Here is a 21,154-nt window from a genome sequence, read left to right on the forward strand (position 1 = left end):
TGAGAAAGATGAAGAGCATTGGCAGGCCCTACGGTGATGAATTTTGACTTTATTCTTTGCTTTGCAATTATGCTATAATATAATCACATATTTGCTGTGTACATTGCAGTTGAGAATTACTTTGATATATATTCCTTTCATTGCTGTGACTATTTTTAACCGTTTGCCTCTGACCTACTAATCTCCTTTTTCAGGGACCTCGTGGTGAAGTAATAACAAATGTCTTCTTTAAACTAAGAAGCGCATTCCAGAGATTTTTGTCAGCTCAGTCATTAGTGAAAGCAAAACATGGATTTTATTCCTAACGTTATTTTTCAAACTGAAAATACAATTCTATTATGCAAATCAAAATTATAGATGCTTTTGTGGAGGAAAACCAATACAAATATCAATATTTGGGAAAATAACACATTATTTTATGCTATACTATGATCAGCAATAATTTATTTCGGGCGCTCCAATATAGTTACGTTTTTCTTAGGTAGGCCACTTCAGGTTTCTGAATGTTGTAAATTGTTTGCAGGGTCATGTTAAAAATGACTGTACTTTTCAGAGAGCCATGTAGACGTTAGGATTTTAGATGGAGGGTCAGTATTCAGTTTGTCTCAAATGATCAGATCTGGGAGCTTCTCGAGCTAGGCGTATTGCAAACAGCAGTATTCTTGTAGTTGTTGCACAACTGGAGAATGTTTTTATGTCAGTACTGGAGGTTAACATTATTGCAGTCTCCTTTATTGCCACCACTCAACAGCCACTTTAAAGAATTGAGAACACTGACATCAACATTCCAACATCATAAAAGTCCAGAACCTTCTGACATCTTATGTTTAAAGTTAATGTATTGTTTGCTTTTCTTAGTCATCTCAGGGAGATCCTATTTAAATTTGCTAATCGATCTGCTAGGGAGGGAGATACCTTGGGCATTTTGACCAGACTTCCTTTCCAAATGTTACACCATGAATTCCTATCTCCAGGGTGTTTTTCTATTTTATTTCTTTGTGGAATGCTTAAGGCCTGTGGGTGAAACATACCTCACTTCCCTTTTTGATATTAAATTGCTCTGTGTTCTAGTTTATCTTGCTTAACACATTCTTCCCAGTATCAGTACTGTTTTAGAATGCAGGCAATGCTGGGTAGCTGTTGATAGACTTTGGTTTGACTCTGCATGAGATTGTGCAGCATTGTAATTTCTCCCGGGTTTACATAATCACAGGTCCGAGCAACCACATGCATAGCCAAATTCTTTGTATTCACTGCGTAATTAATAATTGCATAATTATGCATAATGCTGCAAAATCATGCATAATTGAATAAGTTATTGATCTGGGTGTTTTTGGACGTAGTCCATGGGCATGGTGGTGGGAGATTACATCCTGTTTTAGGTTCCCATGACATAGTAACATATGAGCCAATGGACTGCTGAGCGATGATGCTTGATTTAGATACATTGACAACAGCCCTGCGATCGGTTGATAGCCTTTGGGATCAACTGATGAAGGGTTGCCTTGCCTAACCTTTATCGTTTAGACTCTCAAGGTTGTGCCTCTTTTTTTGCTTAGTTCAGTAGCTTGATATGTTGGAGAATTCTGGTGTTAGACACGTATGGCTTCTAACACATCCTCAGGATAATGACTACAATGTCTTTTCCCAGGCCATTGTTAATCCTCCGTGTTTACTTCATCTTCATTCAAGACTCCTTTTATTTTTTCTAGATTACGGTCATGTATCATTCTAGAAGGAGGCATTACTGACCACGTTTTGACTGCAATGTGACATTGGCTTGAGAGCCCCCCCCACAAGCCCTTTTGCAATCCTTTAGATATAGACTACTGAAAGAAAAGGAGACCCTATCACACACCTGTCGTTGAAACATGAAGGTTGAAGTCCTCTGCTCAGATTTTGTAGGCAATAGCTACCTGGAGAGGTCATTTAGTGCAGGCCATATTTAGGAAAAAAAATAGAAACAGAATGAGAGACACAACCCAGACGGACTTAGTTCCAGGCCGGTCATGCCATACTTGAAGAAGAACGCTTTTACACCTGCTGAGGGAATCCAAGGACTTGCAAGAAGATGTTCTAGCAGTATCTTTGAATGTGAAACAATCATTCAGCCTCTTGGAACGGGGCTACCATTTTTACAATTTTGGAAGAATGGCCACTACTTTATTTCTGAAATTAGATGTCTTTATGACCATCCTGTGGCTGAGATAAATTAAAGAGACCTTTTCTAAGAGCGATCCAAGTGTTGATCGCCTTCTCTTCCTATTCACTTTAAATTGCAATGATGAGTTCTTCTGAAATAGAGGGCATACCCACAACCATGAGCACAGTAAAAACTTTCATATAAGCGAATTATCACTTGACCATTACATCTCCAAACATATCTTTTGGTGCTGATGTCTCTTTAATCCTTCTCCATATTTTCTAGTTATAAATTCATTTTAAGAACATGTTAGTCCCTGTCCATTTCTTTCATGGTGCTCAAAAACAGCCTGGAAGTTAGATATGAAATAGATGCCGAAAAGTTTAAAAACATCAAGGTGTTCATTAGTAAGGGCTTGTAGACATGATTAGGGATATGTAACCCATGATGCCTATATCAACTAATGACTTCTTTAAATGGTCACACCTAGCCTCTCTCTCTGTAGGGTAGGGTAAGGTAAGGTACATGTGGTTAAGGTGATGGTGACACCAACTCCTTTGGCCTTAATGACCTGGTTTTCAAAGCTGTCTGTTATTCATGTAACATGATTCTGAAGTTGCTCAAAATAGACCCTCGTCTTCAGCTCCCATATGGCCCATATCTGCCATTCTTATTGAGTACAAAATTATATCCTGCTCATGAATGATAGCAAGGGTTATTCTTACATTAGATTATCTCCTCAAGGATGGAACTCTCAAATCCTTTCCCTCTTTATACGTAAAATTTGATTAGGCTACAAGCAGATTTGGCACTGTAGCAAACTATTCCACTGCCTGTGCCGCAAACTGGGACCACCATTTATTGGGTTGCTTGAATTGAGTATCCTCAAATATATCCTTCAGAGTTCATGTTTTGGCCATACCTAGGATAGGACAATAAACCATAGCCATTTTGAGGCAACAAGTGCTGAACAGTGATATCCCTGGAAATAAGTGAATCACCATTTTCGCATGACAAACATACTAGATTGCTCGTTTGCCCCTTATTTAAAAAACGGCATACCTCAACAATTAAAATGTGCGTTTATAGCAGCAGTTCTAAAGAAATGGAAAAAATGCCCGTCCTGAGTGCTTAGACATTTACAGATTAACTTTTGGGCTCCCCTATACAGCAAATATCCTTGAACTTTCAGTAAGTATCCAACGTACGACTAAAAGGGAAATTAAAGATATTTGGGTTCCATTCCACTCTAGTGAACATTACAGAAGAGTTGCTCCTCCCATAAAACTACTCAACTACTTTTGTAAATATGTAATGTTGCGGAGGTCACCCTGTAGGAGGCTGGCCTGGCTTATAGTGGGTACCTGATGGTACTTACACCTTGTGCTAGGTCCAGTTATCCCTTATTAGTAGATTAGTAGTGTTCTAGCAGCTTAGGCTGATAGAGATAGCTATAGCAGAGCAGCTTTGGCTTATATCTTCCTTATATCATATAGGTACTATATCATAAGAAACACAATACTAAGGGTTACTAAAAATAAAGGTACTTTATTTTAGTGACAATGTGCCAAAAATATCTCAGAGGATATACTCCCTTAGGAGGTAAGAAAAATACACACAAACCAAAATCAGGTAAGTAAAACAGTCGGAAAGTAGTGCAAACACTGTAGAATACAATAGGATGCACAGGGGTGTGGAATTTATTAAAATATCTACTTGTCCAGGGGACAGGTTGCTTCTCAAATCTACTTGTCCTGTAAAAAGATCTACTTGTCCCTTTGGTGCCATGTAGTGTGGCGACAAATTATGGCAGCAATTAATAGCCTCTCTGATTATCCCAGGGCTACTACCATAGTAGGGCTTGAATACTTGGAGTTTCAATCCCTACTGTAGCAATTTCCTTATTTTGCCACCTTTCTGCAGATCTACATACTGGGGCTGGAGGAAGCAGTAAGCAATAGTTCCAGGGCTGGAATGCCTTTGAGTCTGCAAACCTACTAACCTGCATGTTTTAAAGATTTTTACCAGCTTCTCTCTAATATTTTTCCATAATAAGAAAGGTTGGACATTTACTCCTGACAATGGCAGAATTAGAACTTCTTCCAGGATTGGGAAGAACGTGGCTGGAGGGAAAATGAACTTGCAAATGCTCGATAGATTTTCACATGAGCAAATCTACACATCGTATTTACCCATGCTAAAATACAGTTGACAAATATTTTATAGGGGTACGACATATATCATGGGTGCACTTTTGTGACTTTCTTTAAGAATTTGGGGCCACAAGTAGGTAGGTTCAGATTTGTGACCTGCAAATTGCGAGTCGCAAATCCGAATGTAGGATGGTGTCCTTGACACCATCTGTGATTCGCAAGGGCTTCGCAAATGCCCACATCATGAATAATAATGAGGTGGGTCGAAATTTGCGACCCCCTCGCGAATGGTGGCCTGCTGGAGACAGCAGACCACCATGTCTGTGCCTGCTTTTCAATAAAGCAGGTTTTTTTTGGTTTTTTTTGTAATGCAGCCCGTTTTCCTTAAAAGGAAAACGAGATGCATAGCAAAAACGAAAAATGAAACGTTTTCGTTTCATTTTTTCAGAGCAGGCAGTGGTCCGCAGGACCACTGCCTGCTCTGAAAATATGTTTACAGTGACATTCACAATGGGGGAAGGGGTCCCATGGGGATCCCTTCCCTTTTGCAAAAGTGTTAGCACCCATTTGAAATGGGTGCAAACTGCGATTGGTTTGCGCCCGCGTTCGCGGTCACAAAACAATCCTACATTGCACTGCAAGTTGCAATTAGGAAGGGAACACCCCTTACTAATTGCGAGTCGAAACCCGTTTTGTGATTCGGTAACCAGGTTACTGAATCGCAAAACTGGGTTTGTGCATCGCAATGTGCTTTTTGCACGTCGCAAACAGCGAAAGTCGCTGTTTGCGACATGCAAAAAGCTAACTACATGTGGGTCTTGGTCCCTAATTAGGTCTGGTGTTAACAAAGACATTTTGTTTTCATTAAACTTCTATTTCTCTCTCTTTCGGCTGGCTTTACTGTGAGTGATCGCATTCTGCTCTTCCACAAGGAGCATATTGGCACACAAAGTAGTTTTGTTCAGTGTCAGGAACTACAGTGGCAATCAGTGACGTAACGAAACTGGAGGGTGCCCCTTTGCAAAGAACATGGAGGAGCCCCCTCTCCAGACTCACTCAGGGCAGGTGCTGTGCTGAAGGGGCCCCCTGGAGGGCGGTTGCGGGCCTTTGTTATGCCGCTGGTGGCAACGTGTGCTTTAAGAGTTAAAAAACTTTTTGGGGGGGTTTGCCAATGTTTGTTACAATGTTGAGGGCCTGGTAGCTCCCACAACAATAAAGTGTTACAAAAGCCATGTCAAAACAAGACACGCATTGATGAAACTAAAAGACTTATAAAAATATGTCAGATCAGTTGGCTTTGTCAGTGTTTGTTTATTTTCATGCTTCCCATAATCTTGTTGAAAATGGTTACACTGATTTTCCATTAGAAATATTTTTGGGAAATACTAGCATGCATCAACACACTTTACTAAATGACACTTCATTTGCATATAATCAGAGAGGATTCTGGGAGCATTATACTTAGCCTCTTAGCCTAAACTTTTCAAACATGTGTGTACACGTTTTTTTTTTTTGTACTGGAACCAACGTCAGTAGTGAAGTGTGACCTTAAAATATTTATTTACAGCACACACCCTAATAATGAAGGCTTTCAAATAATGAACCATAAATACAAGTTCGAACAGCATTATCTTTTGGAAACACATTACCTCAACTGCAGAGAGTTCCACTCTCTGTAAACAGGCAGTCAAAGGGTTTGTGCTGCAGGGGGTTGGGCCTACTTGTCCCAAGGACAAAGTAAACATAAAAACTTGTTGCCCTTGACCCCAAACAAGATGTCCCGGGCGTCGGCGATAGGAATTCCACATCCCTGATGCAATAGGCCTGGGGCAACACAAACCATATACTAAGAAAGTGGAATGCAAAGCACAACTGGACTCCTAGGCTAGTGTAGTGTGTAGAGGGTCGCTGGGAGTGTAAGAAAATACTAAGGGTATCTAAGATACCCCACCCAAGACCCTGGAAAGTAGGAGTAGAGTACTACTGTTTCCCCAGAAACACACTAAAATCGTGATAGAGGATTTTGCAGAGACCACAACAGACTGCAAAGGACTGAAGACTGATTCCTGGACCTGAGGACCTGCAAAGGAAGGGGACCAAGTCCAAGAGTCGTGAAAGTGTCCGGGGGCAGGAGCCCACTAAACCCCGGATGAAGGTGCAAAATGGCTGCCTCCAGATGGAAGAAGCTGAAGATTCTGCAACAACGAAAGGTGCTAGGAACTTCTCCTTCGTGCAGAAGATGTCCCACGGAGCGCTGGAGGATGCAGAGTTGTTTCTTTGACAAAAGACAGCAAACAAGCCTTACTAGCTGCAAGAGTCGCGGTTGAAGAAAAAGGGTGCTGCCCGGGCCCAGGAAGGACCAGGATGTCACCACTAGAGGGAGGAGACAGAGGGGGCCCTCAACAACTTAGAGAGCCCACGCACAAGAAGGTAGCACCTACAGAAGTCCTTGAACATGGATTCAAGAAGACTGAACACAGCGGTCATCTTAACACTACAAAAGAGGGTCCCACGGAGCCAGAGGTCCACTCAAGGAGTTGAGCAATGTAGGATGGAGTGCTGTTGACCTGGGCTCAGCTGTGCACGAAGGATTCCTTGGAAATGTGCACAGAAGCCCTAGCAGCTGCAGTTCACGCGGTGCATAGGATTACTGTCTGGAGAGGGGAGGCAAGGACTTACCTCCTCCAAATTTGGACAGTTGGACCACTGGACAGTCTGGGTCACTTTGGTCCACCACCGGTCCACCACCTGTATTCCAGGGGCCACGCTCGTCAGGATGCTTCCGTCGACCCATAGGAGATTTCTTCACGGCTTCCAGTGCAGGATTAAGGCAGGCAGCCCCCAAAGCATGCACCACCAGGAAACAGTTGAGAACAATGTCGCTGGTAGTCTTCTTGCTACTTTGTTGTAGTTTTGCAGGCATCCTAGAGCAGCCAGCGGTTGATCCTTGGCAGAAGTCGAAGAGAGAGGTGCAGAGGAACTCTGGTGAATTCTTGCAAGTCGTTATCTGAGGAAAAGCCCACTGGAGAGACCCTAAATAGCCCCTCAGAGGAGGATTGGCCACCTAGTGAGGTAAGCACCTATCAGGAGGGGTCTCTGACATCACCTGCTGGCACTGACCACTCTGATTCCTCCAGAGTGCCCTCACACCTCTGGATCCAAGATAGCAGAGGGCTGGGACACACTGGAGGAGGAGCTCTGGGCACCACCCCTGGCTGGGGTGGTGATGGACAGGGGAGTGGTCACTCCCCTTTCCTTTGTCCAGTTTTGCACCAGAGCAGGGACTGGGGGTTCCCTGAACCGTGTAGACTGGCTTATGCAAGAAGGGCACCATCTGTGCCCTTCAAAGCATTTCCAGAGGCTGGGGGAGGCTAACCCTCCCCATCTTTTAACACCTATTTCCTAAGGTAGAGGGTGTTACACCCTCTCTCAGAGGAAATTCTTTGTTCTGACTTCCTGGGACTGGGCTGCCCAGACCCCAGGAGGGCAGAACCCTGTCTGTTGGGTGGCAGCAGCAGTAGCTGCAGAGAAAACCCCAGGGAGCTGGTTTGGCAGTACCCAGGGTCCATAGTGGAGCCCCGGGGATGCATGGGATTGCCACCCCAATACCAGATTTGGCATGGGGGGACAATTTCATGATCTTAGACATTTTACATGGCCATATTCGGAGTTACCATTGGGAAGCTACATATAGGTATTGACCTATATGTAGTGCACGCGTGTAATGGCATCTCCGCACTCACAAAGTCTGGAGAAATGGCCTTGAACTATGTAGGGGCACCTTTGCTAGTGCAAGGGTGCCCTCACACTTAGTAACTTTGCACCTAGCCTTCAGCAAGTGAATGCTAGACATATAAGTGACTTATAAGTTACTTAAATGCAGTGAAAAATGGCTGTGAAATAATGTGTGCGTTATTTCACTCAGGCTGCAGTGGCAGTCCTGTGTAAGATATGTCTGAGCTCCCTATGATTGGCAAAAGAAATGCTGCAGCCCATAGGGATCTCCTGGTACCCCAATACCCTGTGTACCTAGGTACCATATGCTAGGGAATTATAAGGGTGTTCCAGTGTGCCAATTAGAATTGGGAAAAATTGTCACTAGCCTATAGTGACAAATTTAAAGGCAGAGCTAGCATAAGCACTACACAGGTACACACATTCAGGCCACAAACTATAAGCACTGGGGTCCTGGCTAGCAGGATCCCAGTGAGACAGGCAAAAACAACCTTACATACATGTAAAAATGGGGCTAACTTGCCAGGCAAGATGGTACTTTCCTACACACCCCTCCTGTAGTTCACCTCTTTTCTGGCTAACAGAAAATGTACCAGTTTAATCTATTATACTACTGCATAGTCCCTCTGGGGCTACAGTGTCAGGAACCCATTAAGTGCTATTTGATTCATTTGGTGAATAGCCTCTGCACTTGCAACCGAGGTAGCCTTGTATAGAGACAGTGTAGTGTAAATCAGAGTGCCCTTCCTGTGTACCAAAGGAATGAAGACAGATGGTTGACTGCCTGTTGAATGTTCAAAGGTTGATACGTTATAACGGAGTGTACTTAAATTCTTCAAGACCGAGGACCTAATATGGACATGCCCCTACTGTAAAAGGTGATTGTCCAATCCCTTCACATCTATAGGTGTTCAGCTTACTCAGTCCCATAAAGTCTGTCATCTTGCTATCATGGACAGTTCACTGATCTTTATCTCTCAAGTCAGCAATGTTGCTAGGAGCACATTACGCCCCATATGTATATTTCTCCCTCTGCAGCCTGCACCGGAATAGATCATCCCTCTCCATGGGGGTTGTTGTGGCTCTGTTGAATCTAGTAGGGACTCCCATCTAGGATGATGGTCAATCTTCACTAAGTACAGAATCTCATGGCCTTTCAAACCTCCATCTAGGTGTGAAATGCACAGGTCACATCTCTCCTGCTCTTATGGCAATCCACTGTCACCTATTTAAGCAAAAAAAGACTCTTCAAGCCTTTTTCACAAAATTCTGTGTGACCTTGTGCTCAGATGGCTTGCTCAACTGGATGATACCTAACACCCATCCATGTAGCTACCTACGCTCGTTTGTCCAAACCTGTTGACACTTCCGCCCTGTAAGATTGAAATGTTTTGAGGAAAGAGCCATCTAACTTAAAGCCTTCTGTCTTCTGCAATTAGCCCCCTCTACCCTTGATATGAAATATAACATACAAATCCACGAAAAAGCTGAAAAACAAGTGTTGAAACTGTTTCAAATGAGATGTCCTTAAGGTATCTCCGTTCTAACCCTCTCTATTCCCAAAAGTATTTTGTCACAGGCCTCAGGCTACCTCTACATATAGACATGAAATAAATGATGTGCCTTATGTCAACAGGATGGGCTTTAAACCATGGCACTTATTTTCGCTCTAACAGTCAACCGCAGTATGTGTTTGAGCTCTGGTCAGCATTTGGTAACAGTACATGATTGTAAGCAGTTGTGAACATATTATTGGTTTTGTTGTACACTTGTAGACTCTTGCTTCAGAATTTGACATGATTATGCTCAGATCATCGCAATCATTTGACTGGGCTGCGCTACACACAGTTTGTATCTCTCATGATACAGGATCGTTTTCTTCTACATGTGGGATTTCGTGGTATTGTAATAACCCGTCACTGTTGGTTGGTGTTAGTGCACGATGTTAGTGCACAAAAAGGCTGAGAGTGTTCTGGTAGAGGTACCTATGTATGAAAAATTCATATGGACGCACTTCATTCATAGCCGTTCTAGAACACATTTTGTTTGAAGAACAAATGACTGCAATAAGGGGTTATGTACGCGGGAATTATCTTCGTAGGCATGGCGTTCAGTGAGTGTACAATTAGGGTTTGATTTGTGTGATTTGGGAAAAACACGTGAGCCAGTGCTACGAGTTTCTTCTGACTGGCAATTGACTGTTGTATAAAAGCTGATATTATAACATTTTATTGTATAATGTTGTAGCTTAGTAACTGCGGAAGATGGATGCTGATTTGAGGCAGACATTAAATGCCACTGGAGCAGAGGTAAGAGTAACTGGACCCCTCGCTTACCACTGGTGAAAAAGATTCACCCGAGGCTGCGCTCATTTAATTTTTCATCTTGTGGTAGCAGCTAATGTAAACATTTCTGGGTATGGCGCTGTAGTGATGGCGATCTTCCAGAATCTGGGCAAAGCTAATGACTTTTGAGAGCTGTTCTATGAATATAAATCACACCATACATGCACTGCTGAAATCTGATCATCGTTTATCGGTGAATAGTGAGCAGCTAGAAAGAAAGACCTGCTGAAAAGTGTACTTGTAAACAACGACCATCCCTAAGGGCATGGTTTTACTTCCCTATCTGCCAGCATTGTTGATGTGCAGCACATTTTGCCACAATAGACTGCTTCTTCATTTGTTTTTGAATGTAAACATTTTCAGATTCAGTCATGTTGCTCAGCCATACTGAGAGTGTATCACAGTGACTGAAATTCAGTGACTTAGGGTTTGATTTAGAGGTTGGTAGACCGGTTAGTATGTCACAATCTGATTTATATCTTGTCCGCTTCATTACAAGTGTCATAGGATATAATGCACTTGTAATAAGGCAGACCAGCTATCCCTCACGTTTGTATCGGAGTAAACCCCCCGACAAACTAAATCAGAACCTTACTCTTTTCATAAGTCATGGGTTTTGTTAAATGAAATGTAAGCTGTGAGATGTATACACTACTTTGAGTGGACTTATCAGCTATCCAGATATGCTTTAACGCCCATAAATAGGTAAACAATGCAGAATTGTTTAATGTAAAAAATCTCAGACCACGTTTTATTTCATCTGTACCAGGCAGTTAACTTCAGGAGCAGCAGTGCCACTTTATGGATTCAAGTGGATCAACATGATCTGCGATTACTGAAACATTGTGTGCACTGATGTTTCAGGTTGTGCCCTTCTTAATAGTTATTTATGGAGTGCTTTGCATCTATTATAGATGGTGTGCTTTCTCCTAAGTGGCCTTTGCACAACTCTAACAGCACAGTTATTGCCTTGTGAATTATGACTGAATCAAGCCAGCACCCAGTTCGAAACACCCACTGCCATATATTCAGAAATCCGAAAGGGTTTCACTAATATCTCCAGCTCTGTAACAGAATGGCTGGCTGTATTTTTTCCAGGGCGTTTAGGTTAGATGGCTTTCTTTTCTAGGATTCTCAATTACACCGCCGTCAGATTTCGCTGGGGAATGTCTAAAAAAGCAATCACAATATTGAAGCTAGAGTTCCCACCAAAACTCTGCATAGTATTAAATGGCATCGCAAACGCATACCTCTGACAGATAAGGAAAAGACGAAACAGGCTTAAAAACATAAATTTGTGAACTGTAGCTCACAGACTTCAAATTCAGAAATATTGAATTGCGGCAGGAATGGAAAGTAAAGGGGTACACTCAGGCCAAAAATACTTAATGTTACACCCTGGTAACGTTGAGCTTAGTGATTGAAACAGCTTCAGTACTTACAAGTTTCATTTCAATTATTTGTTGGTTTTGGTGCAAAGATAACACTGTAACAAAATACACAGCCCTTTCAGCAATGATGCCATATATATTATTTAATACAAAATCTGCCAATGAAAACATATAAAATCTCAATTGCATCTCAGAGCTTTGAAAACGCCCTTAATACGCCTTACTTTTTATAACAATCTGCTCAGGTCTGGGGGACATAGAGCACCCGTAAGAGCCCTGTCATTTGATCCATCCCATTAATTCATTAAATACTTTTCCTTATACCACATAGATACATGCATACAAAAAATAACAAGATTGATTTCCTTTATTCTCTTTTTTTCCAAGGCTTCAGAGTCTCTCCTCGTTTGGAACTTCAGTTCAAGATATCCGATTTATTTTGAAGAGGTGACGCCTCAGTTCTTTGATAAATAAGGGAAAAAAGCCATTCACCTTTTCATCCACCAAATCTGAAAGATGTACTTGAATACAGCCCATCTTCACACTCATGAACTTATTTCAGTCTGGTAATTGAAAAAGGGTGTACTAAATCATTTCTGACTACATACCCATTCTTTGCTAGGTTAGAATACCCTAGAAAGAACCTTGAGGGTTTATTTTATTTATCTGTTGGCTCTTACCTTGCCCTACCCACTGTGGGCCCATAAAGGGCACCTGCAGTAAATCCGCATCCCTCACAGAGAATGCTACAGGGGTTTGCCCAGATGTTTAGGGGGCGGCAGTGGTCGAACCTACATCATGCTAACTATATTGTATTTGAATTTTCAGATTGGCTTGGGCTAAAGCATCCAGAACAATTTCTTGCCCACATCCTGTCTTGGTAGAACCTCTGTTGTTGGCCATCAGAGATGTTTAAATGGAAGGAGCGGATATATTCAGGGCGAAGATGCTGCACTGGGTGTTGATTTAACCACTGGGTCTTGTAATGGTTCTTCCGGCTATTCAGGAGAACTGCAGCTGCTTTGTCTCCCCAATCGTAGATTTGTTTGCCTACTTTAACATACTTTGTGTCCTCTGTTTTTTTTTTGTAGGTTTCACGATCCAATGACCTTGTGTACAGTTGCTGTCTTGTGCTCTTGACCTTTGGTGCTGTTGTGCGCCTTCCAACCCAGCCACCTCATTCTTTGCTTGACACTGTGATATCATTGTCTTTCCCTTTTGGCTCAGGTGACTTCTGCTGCTTCACCTTTATCTGATATGAGTAGCTCTTGAGTGTATTCTGTCTCCAGATCATTGTTCGCTCCACTTGTATCATTTGACCTCTGTTCCATGTCTGATGCTGTTGGTCTAGTGCAAGGTGATTTTCTTAAGGGCATGATGCTCTTAACCTTTGGAGGTGCAGTAGACTATCATTCTGGCATTCCAGCCCCTGGGCGGCCTGTCCAACATGGAGGCATTGTCCCTAATTTGTTGTATAGATTTGTTTAGTTAATCCCTAAAGCATGGGTGTAAGAAATTGAGTTGTTAAAATGGACGTCTATTCACCAAAATGCCAGGGGTAGCAGAAGTGACATCTCACACCCTTTGACCTTAATGCAGAGGTTTTCAAACTTTTTGATGCTGAGACCCCCCTGTAAAGATGTTTGAGCATAAGGACCCCCTCCTGACAAAAAATAAATAAAAGAACCTGGTACTCCTCATCTTCGCTAACCACTGGCAATAATCAACACCCCCAGTTTTCACAGCAAATAACTTTTATGGTGGGGAAACTAAATTAAACAATGCTTAGCAAACCTAAGGTTAGTAGGTGACTGTGGTTCAGTGTCAGAGGCTTAATCCACAGTTCAAACAAAAAGTCTCCAAAATATTACCCAAAAGTGAAAAATGGTAATTTATTTTTCACAAACAAAACGTAATTTGACAAAACTTATTTGGTTGATAACACCGTCCTGAACTAATGTGCGTACCTGTTTTTCGCCAAGGAGATGGTCAGTCTGTGGTTGCATCTCATTAGTACCAGTTTAACACCCAAATATAACAGTAAGCAACAAAAAAGGTGACCAGTCTGGCTTTGCAAAGAGCCTTCTACTGCGCAGCAACAGGTGTCACTGCATTTTAGTAACTTTTGAACCATTTAAGCTATAAACAATGTTTTTGTTAAAATCAGAAGATTATGCAGCAGATTATGGATTATGTGGCAAATCTATAATTATGCAAAAATCGCGTGACCACACAATCACATAATTCAAGTGGTCCTGGGTATAATGGCTTTAATGCATGAGCTGCAACTTTAGTGAATGGCACCCGAGGAGAACCATACTAGATTTCATGGGATGCTGACAGCTTGGCTTTTACAGCTGCTTGGAACTGGAGGTTGCTAAACGTCACTCATCATAATTAAAACGTACCATTTACAATCATTAATGATGAACTGTACTTTCAAGTAGGATGCTTCCTTTAATTCCAGGGGAGGAAGAAGTCCCTTAATCTTTTTTTTTCACACTGTTTTTCTAACAAGGTTTTTTTAGTTTAACAATATGAAAACATACGCTTCTATTTTAGCAAAAACGGACTCTTGGTTAGTTTGGTGCTGTTGTTGACTTCAGTTTTTAGGTCTTTCACCGTCGTGCAGCTACATATAAAATAACTGGTAGCTTAAATGAAAAATACATTTAAAAAGTTGTTACTAAGTGGAAAATGCTCTATAGTAGATTATGAAACCTTTATTAGTTAATACACTGCAGAGGTCTGTGTGTAACCAGGGAGCCACAGAACTAAATCTTGGTGCGGTGGAGAGTTGTCACTTGTGTATTTTTAGTGCTACGAGGTCACACACAGCCTGTGACAAAAAGCACTGCAAATATGTATGTCATTATTTAATACTTACATTACACATAGTATAGGATAAACTGCTACAAACTGTGCAAAATTGTTAACAATAAAATGGTGCTTCAATAATATATATTTTAGTAATACCTGGAACGTATGTAATATATATATATATATATATATATATATATATATATATTTATATATATATATATATATATATATATTTTTTTTACATAGCTGTCCCTTCAACACCATCTCAGGGGTAGTAAGCGCTATATAAATACAATTAAAAACACCCACTTCTCAGTTGTTATCTCTTTGCACTATCACTCAAAAAAGAATAAATCTTCCTCATCACAAAGCTTCCAGTGAGTCGATCAGTTAGTTTGTACACACTCCCAATCATCCTTTAAATTTGCAGATCACCCCTTATATTTGCAGATTAACTCTGTAGCGCACATTATCATTCTTTCAGGCAAGCATGGGCCCTGGTTGGGCTTCGGTTTCATAGGACACTCCCTGAATGACACTGCAGGTGAATCATTTTAACTATCAGAATTAATCATCCGTGGATGGTTGTCTTTTCCCAAAACAAAGAGTAAATGTATTGGATGTCAGGCAGAAGTAAGGTTGGGGAATGCGCGCCCCCTTCTCATGACTCCAGAGCTCCCCTGGTGGTCGCGTCCCCCAGGTTGAAGACCTCTGCCTTAATGAGTTCACAGGAGGTGACATCATATGGACTTCCACCTGGCTTTTTGCATAATGTGATGTCATATAATCTTAACCCTGAAGACACCACAATAAGTGACATTTCTGAAGCTCCATAATAATTGCAAGATTCTTATAGCATCACAACACAGATGTGTCTCATTTAGATACCACATATAGATGCCACCCATATTAGGATGCTGACTTGATCTTTGAAATTGATAGAGGGTAATACTTGTTCTGATTTGTAGCAAACAACTGAAGTGAGTGAACCAGACCTTGTTTAGGAGGGCTCAAGGGGGTTCATCCATAAGAATATTTAGGAAATATTGGTTATAGAGTGGATTTATAGCACACTTTTCATATAAATTTGCCAAAAAACACAGATTTGACAGTAAGATAATATGGTTTAGCTTCTGTGCTTTGTGTTCTTCCATACGTGTAAAGATTGGATAGTGTTGTGGCTGTCACAGGTTCTTTCCAAAGGCCGTCTTTGCCTTCCACTGGTAACATAATGTTGTCCTTACCTCTTTCCTGGGACCTTTCCTCGGGTGCTAAGGCTGCTACATTTGCTTGACTTAGTGTATCCTGTCTAGATTTACCCCTCAGGTCTGCAGACTACAACTGCTGTGAGAAACTATTTGCCAGTTTTGGTGTGGCATAAAAGGGTTGCGATCTGCCGCGACCTTTGGTTGTTGGTTTAAATCTGGCATTTATATTGCCTATATTTAGAGAGGGTTTTTGATAATTTGTCATGTTCAGGTTGTGCCTACAGGAGGGTATTGCGGCCTCCTGAGCATAGGTTGGCATGCCTTCCATTTCTGACTTTTGCAGGGCCACTACTCTGGTTAACCTGTCCAGTTTCATTGTTCACTACATGCTTGGCAGGGCACCAGGCCTGAAGTGGCTTTTGGCTTCAGTGTTTAGTTTAGTGCTACTGGGTATTTTTTATTTTTTTTGGGACGGTCCCCTAGTGTGATTTTGCAGTGAAGGCGTTGAAGCTCAATTACTCCGAGATTCTCATGCATCTCTTTTATGGTCTGGCGAACTGTAAGAAAACACGTATCTTATTGTATTCTCAGTGACATTAGATATTGGTCAAAGAACTGGCTGAAGTGGTAATGGCTCTAATATTCCTGTTAATTTTCATTACTCAGTTTCTCCTTTCCTAATCCTACTATTTAAATTCCTGCCCTCCTTCTCTCCTGGGACTGCTTTGTCGGCAATCCTGTTATGTGGTATGGTACAGTCAGGATGAGATGCGGGCATAGGTACCCTTTAGAGCCTCATTAGTGGATGGGGGCAGGCAGAGGTGTGATGTCCTAGATCAGAAAGGCGAGGTCTAACTCAATTTCATAAGTACTGGTTTTGTAATTCAACCTACAAGCCTAGCTCAACTCTTGTATTTAGTTATTATATTACTGGTATGCATTGCAGCCATTATATGGGAATTTTAAAAAATCAATTTCATTTTTCAGAAATGTGACCCGGAGTTCCAGTCCTGCCCACGCTAATCTGGATTGTGCTATGAGCTCCGTATTTTCTCTCACATGCTGCTTACTAGGCCTACAGTTTAGTGAAACATTTAGTTGCAGAACATTTCTTACTATGCTAACGCCAATGTGTAGTTAACCATTGAAATTAGACAATTGGTCAAATGTTTCCGGAGTTGGTCTTGCCGTTGTTGATAAATGTACTATTGTGACGAACCTTCCTCATTGTGCTCAGTATTTCTGCTGCATTTTGCACTCTTTCATTTCTTTTTGGTTAGTTGGATGATTGGACGCATCCATGGCTGGACCTAGACTCGTTCTGTCTATTCACTTGTGAGACCATTTATAGTTGGCTGCTTCCCCTGACAGCTTTAGCATGGTGTGCTTCTCTTCTAAGATCATAACCCCCCCAAAAATGAAGCCCCATAGGAATGCACATTGTTGTTAAATGTTTACACCCCGTTGCTACACAGACTCCTATTCAATTTTATTTATTAGATATGTTCATATGTGATGTCGGTCAGCTGTTGCGGTTTCTTAAATGGAAGAATATGTTGATATCCTTTTTCGTGAATTATATCGACATCAACCCAAACTTCCACTCATTCTCCACTATCCATCTTGGGGCAGAGAGAAAACCCTCTTCCGAATCGATAGCATTCTTGTTTAATATCCTATTAAAAGACATTGTCTATACTACACCGTTAGGGAACGGTTTGGAAGAGAGAAGTTTATTTTACACTCAAATAAACGCTGATACATTTTTTTCATCATCCTGGCAGTGTGAATATGCGGCATCATTTAGTAGAGTCAGTAACAAACTGGGCTCTTTCATATAGATTCCTTATGCTCTGATGAACTGAGGGCAGAGTGAAAGTCAGACTGCCACGGATCATCCTGCCAGTCACCACATGCTTCATATGCTGTCCAAGTCATTCTGGACTCCTGGTTCCCTAGGAGACCTACTCACTATCCAAACAGCTCAGGAAAGAGAAGGGGCTCCAACCAATGGTTCTGACTCAGTTTAGACATGTAGCGTGCTCCCAGGAATGTAGTGTTTTCTGAGCCACTAGAACAGTAGTAGTTCTCAAACTTTTTCGACCCGCGACTCCCTTGACCTACTGGTCGTTAGCTGTGGCTCCCCATTATGTTACTTTTTTTGGGCTAGTGGGGTGATGTAAGCCAGGCCTCAGGAGTATGTCTATTTTTCTCTCTGAAAATAATTTAGATGAAGCTTATGAAGGTATTATATTCATGGATGCATAAGCAAACTTAAAGCCCATCTTGGCTCTTCGGGTCAAAAAGTATTAAAATACAAAGTATCCATGATGCGAGTTCAAAAGAAATTATGTTTTAATTTAAAGAAAATGTGTGTTAAGTTCCTTCAAGCACATATGGCAACATGGGAAGAAATTAATAGTCCTACAAGAAAGCAGTGCAAACAATCGAATGCTTACACTTTCCTACAGCAAACCCGGGGTATGAATATGGGGACCACAGCACAGAACGTGGGCTGCCTCAACCTGAGATAAAAGCAGAACCCTCACTGAACGATGTGTTACAGGCAACATCACCTTTGAAACTGGCGCTTGAGCAAAAAACATGACTGTCACAACAGAGGCCATTTAATACTAGGACAAGAACACCAGTCTGAACCCATGGACATCCATTAAGCAAAACGCTGCACCAATGAGCTGCGAGCGGCCAGATACAAGCAGATATCGACTTGTGCAGGCACTTTTACATTTTTTGGTGTCAAGCACTGTGATTTACAAGTTATGTTAATTTATGAACGCATATGCTGTATCAGCAGTGCTTAATTTGAGTTGGTGTCGTAGCTGGGGACCACCAGCCCTCATGAGCACTATGCACCTTGGTATAGTCCATGCTTACATTCAGGAGGGCCTGCCCAGGATTCAAAAGAAAACTTTGATCCCTGGGACTTATTCTTGTACAAATTTAAGCACTATCACTGTGCACAAAGAATGACAATTGTGCACCAGAACCTTGAAATCTTGTTGCACTGCTTGGTTAAAGTGAGGTCAGTCTCAGCAGAGGATTCTTGGGGGTTACTTTGTATCTACAGCTATCAGGAGTTGAGTGGCCCCAGATTTCCCAGGAGACAGTCTCTAAACTCATTAGCGTTGTCTGCTGTGTCTAGTGAACTCCAAGAGAGAAGAGGGAATAGTTTAGCTCAGAAGAATTCCTCTTTTTGATGAGTTTAGTGCGCAACTCGCAGGCCAAAGTGAATGCTCACTCGCCTGCAGGCCTTCCAAAACCATTCATGCTTCGGCGATGGATAAATGAAATGTATATTACATTAGCAGGTTGGGTAGCGGTAACGCTTAAGATGGACAGTGCAGCAAAGCAAGGTATCAAGTGCTATATAAAAATTGAATTTTTATCATGGTTTTTGGGGCGATGAGATGTATTATGCCACTGTCAAAATTACATTGTACTGCAAAGCTACAGAACAAAAGAAAACCAGGAAATGGAAGCAAGTTGAGAGAAAAGCTTCTAGAGTAGCTTTGTGGGTTGATCATCTGCTGTGGAAGTCTGGAGGTAACTGGTGCACAGATGTGTGAAACTGTCATACTTTCATTCTTAAAGGGTCCATAGTTCAGATGTGCTGCAAAAACCTCCATTATTTATAAGCGAATACAAGTTCAATTTGTGATGTGCATCGTGTAACCCAGGGATCTTATCGTCTCCCACAGAAGCGGTGACATCATCAGACATTCCCACTTCAGTGGCGACAGGCTAAGCAGGAATAGAGGCTGTGTCTGCCTGGAGTGTGCATCTCGTGGCAGGCGCCTCTGACGGACGTATCTGCTCTTTATTGTCACCCATTCAAGATGGAGGGAGGCGATGTGGGGGCAGTGGCCTTGGAAGGTGACCTTACAAGGTGATCTTACACAGAAAAGCCGCAAACTACCAGTGCAACTAATCGGACATTTCCTGCAACCTACAGTGGTTCCCAAACTATGTGCTTCTGTTTGCGGCGCCCCTGGCTGGTTTCGACAGCACACCCGGGAGCCGTAGTTCACAGACTGGGAACCTATGCACTAGAACAGGGATACTCAAAGTACGGCCCGCGGGCCTCATGCGGCCCCTCTGACCTTTACATGCGGCCCCTTGGGCAACAGGAGCACTGGCAGCTGTTTGCACGATTCTGCACTAACAACAATAATATTAAATACACACACAATCATTTATTTCAAACTTAATTGGTATTAAAGAAAGGAAGTAACTAGGGACTCCTGCACTTAACTTTAGAAACGTCTTCATTTTTAAAGACATCTTGCAGCACAAGTGTAAAACTAAGACAGTCTCTTTAAAATTAAAAAAGTGTATTTAGTTAACATGCAGAACCTTTTTGCCTTAGTACAATTTATTTTATCAGTGCACTGGGATGTATTCCTTCAAAAGTGATAGTTTTCAAACATACATTTGGAAACCTAAATTTTGAAACATTAATTATTTCCCTTATCCTGAGAACACTACCAATAGTAAATTGAAGAGGCCAGTCACTTGGTATGTGCACTTTATCGGTGGCCTGGGTTCCTATCATACATTAACAACATTATAGTTTATTAAATCAAACATAGACGCAGGTTTTGTGCAGCGCACACCATGAATCATGTATTTCGAGGTCATCTTAAATGTGATAATGCAGAAAAAGGAGTGAAGTGAGACTAAACAATTGCCTAGGATCACACAATTTGGAAAAGTGGGTAAGCCGGGATTCCTTCCAGGTTTTCTAGTTTTCCATTGGTTATTTCAGCCACTATATGTATATCATTTGCTTTTCCTACACCTACCTTGCCGACAATCCCCCGAGCCACCCCACTTGACCGCCACAGCACTAGCATCAATGCGGCCCCCAGGCGCGTGACAGACCAAACGTTTTGGCCCCTGGTAAAATGTTTGCGAGTACCCATGCACTAGAACCTTTATTCTCTTAATTAAGTTGCAGTCATTACGTCTCTTTTCATGATATGAGAAGTCCCAGCTGGAGGCAATTGCATACAAACTCCTAGCTCTTATCTTTAATGTACTAAGCTGCATAGCATGTGAATCTTGCCGTGGAACTCCTAGATCTTTTGCTACCTAATTTCCATCAGAGAATCAAAACGAAATGTGTAAAATACAAAAATACATTAAGAGATCAGGAAAAGTATGACCTCTTATGTGAAGTCTTTGTCCCTATAACAACGGCAATCTGTTAGGAACGGTAATTGCTTTGAAAGTTGTATAGCTATGACTATCGTGGGACTACTAATTAATGAGAGGTTCCCTTGGATTTGTTGAGAGAATTGTAGCCTTTGTCCTTGCTTCCTGGAATGGACTGGTA

General features: G+C 41.8%; 1 protein-coding gene across 2 annotated transcripts in view; it reads left to right on the forward strand.

Annotated features, from left to right (window-relative positions):
• Nucleotides 1–21,154, forward strand: part of TAOK3 (TAO kinase 3) — a 1,041,334-nt gene that overhangs the window by 31,489 nt on the left and 988,691 nt on the right. The window lies entirely within an intron of this gene.

The sequence above is a fragment of the Pleurodeles waltl genome, chromosome 11, assembly GCF_031143425.1.
Source record: "Pleurodeles waltl isolate 20211129_DDA chromosome 11, aPleWal1.hap1.20221129, whole genome shotgun sequence".
Taxonomy (NCBI): domain Eukaryota; kingdom Metazoa; phylum Chordata; class Amphibia; order Caudata; family Salamandridae; genus Pleurodeles; species Pleurodeles waltl.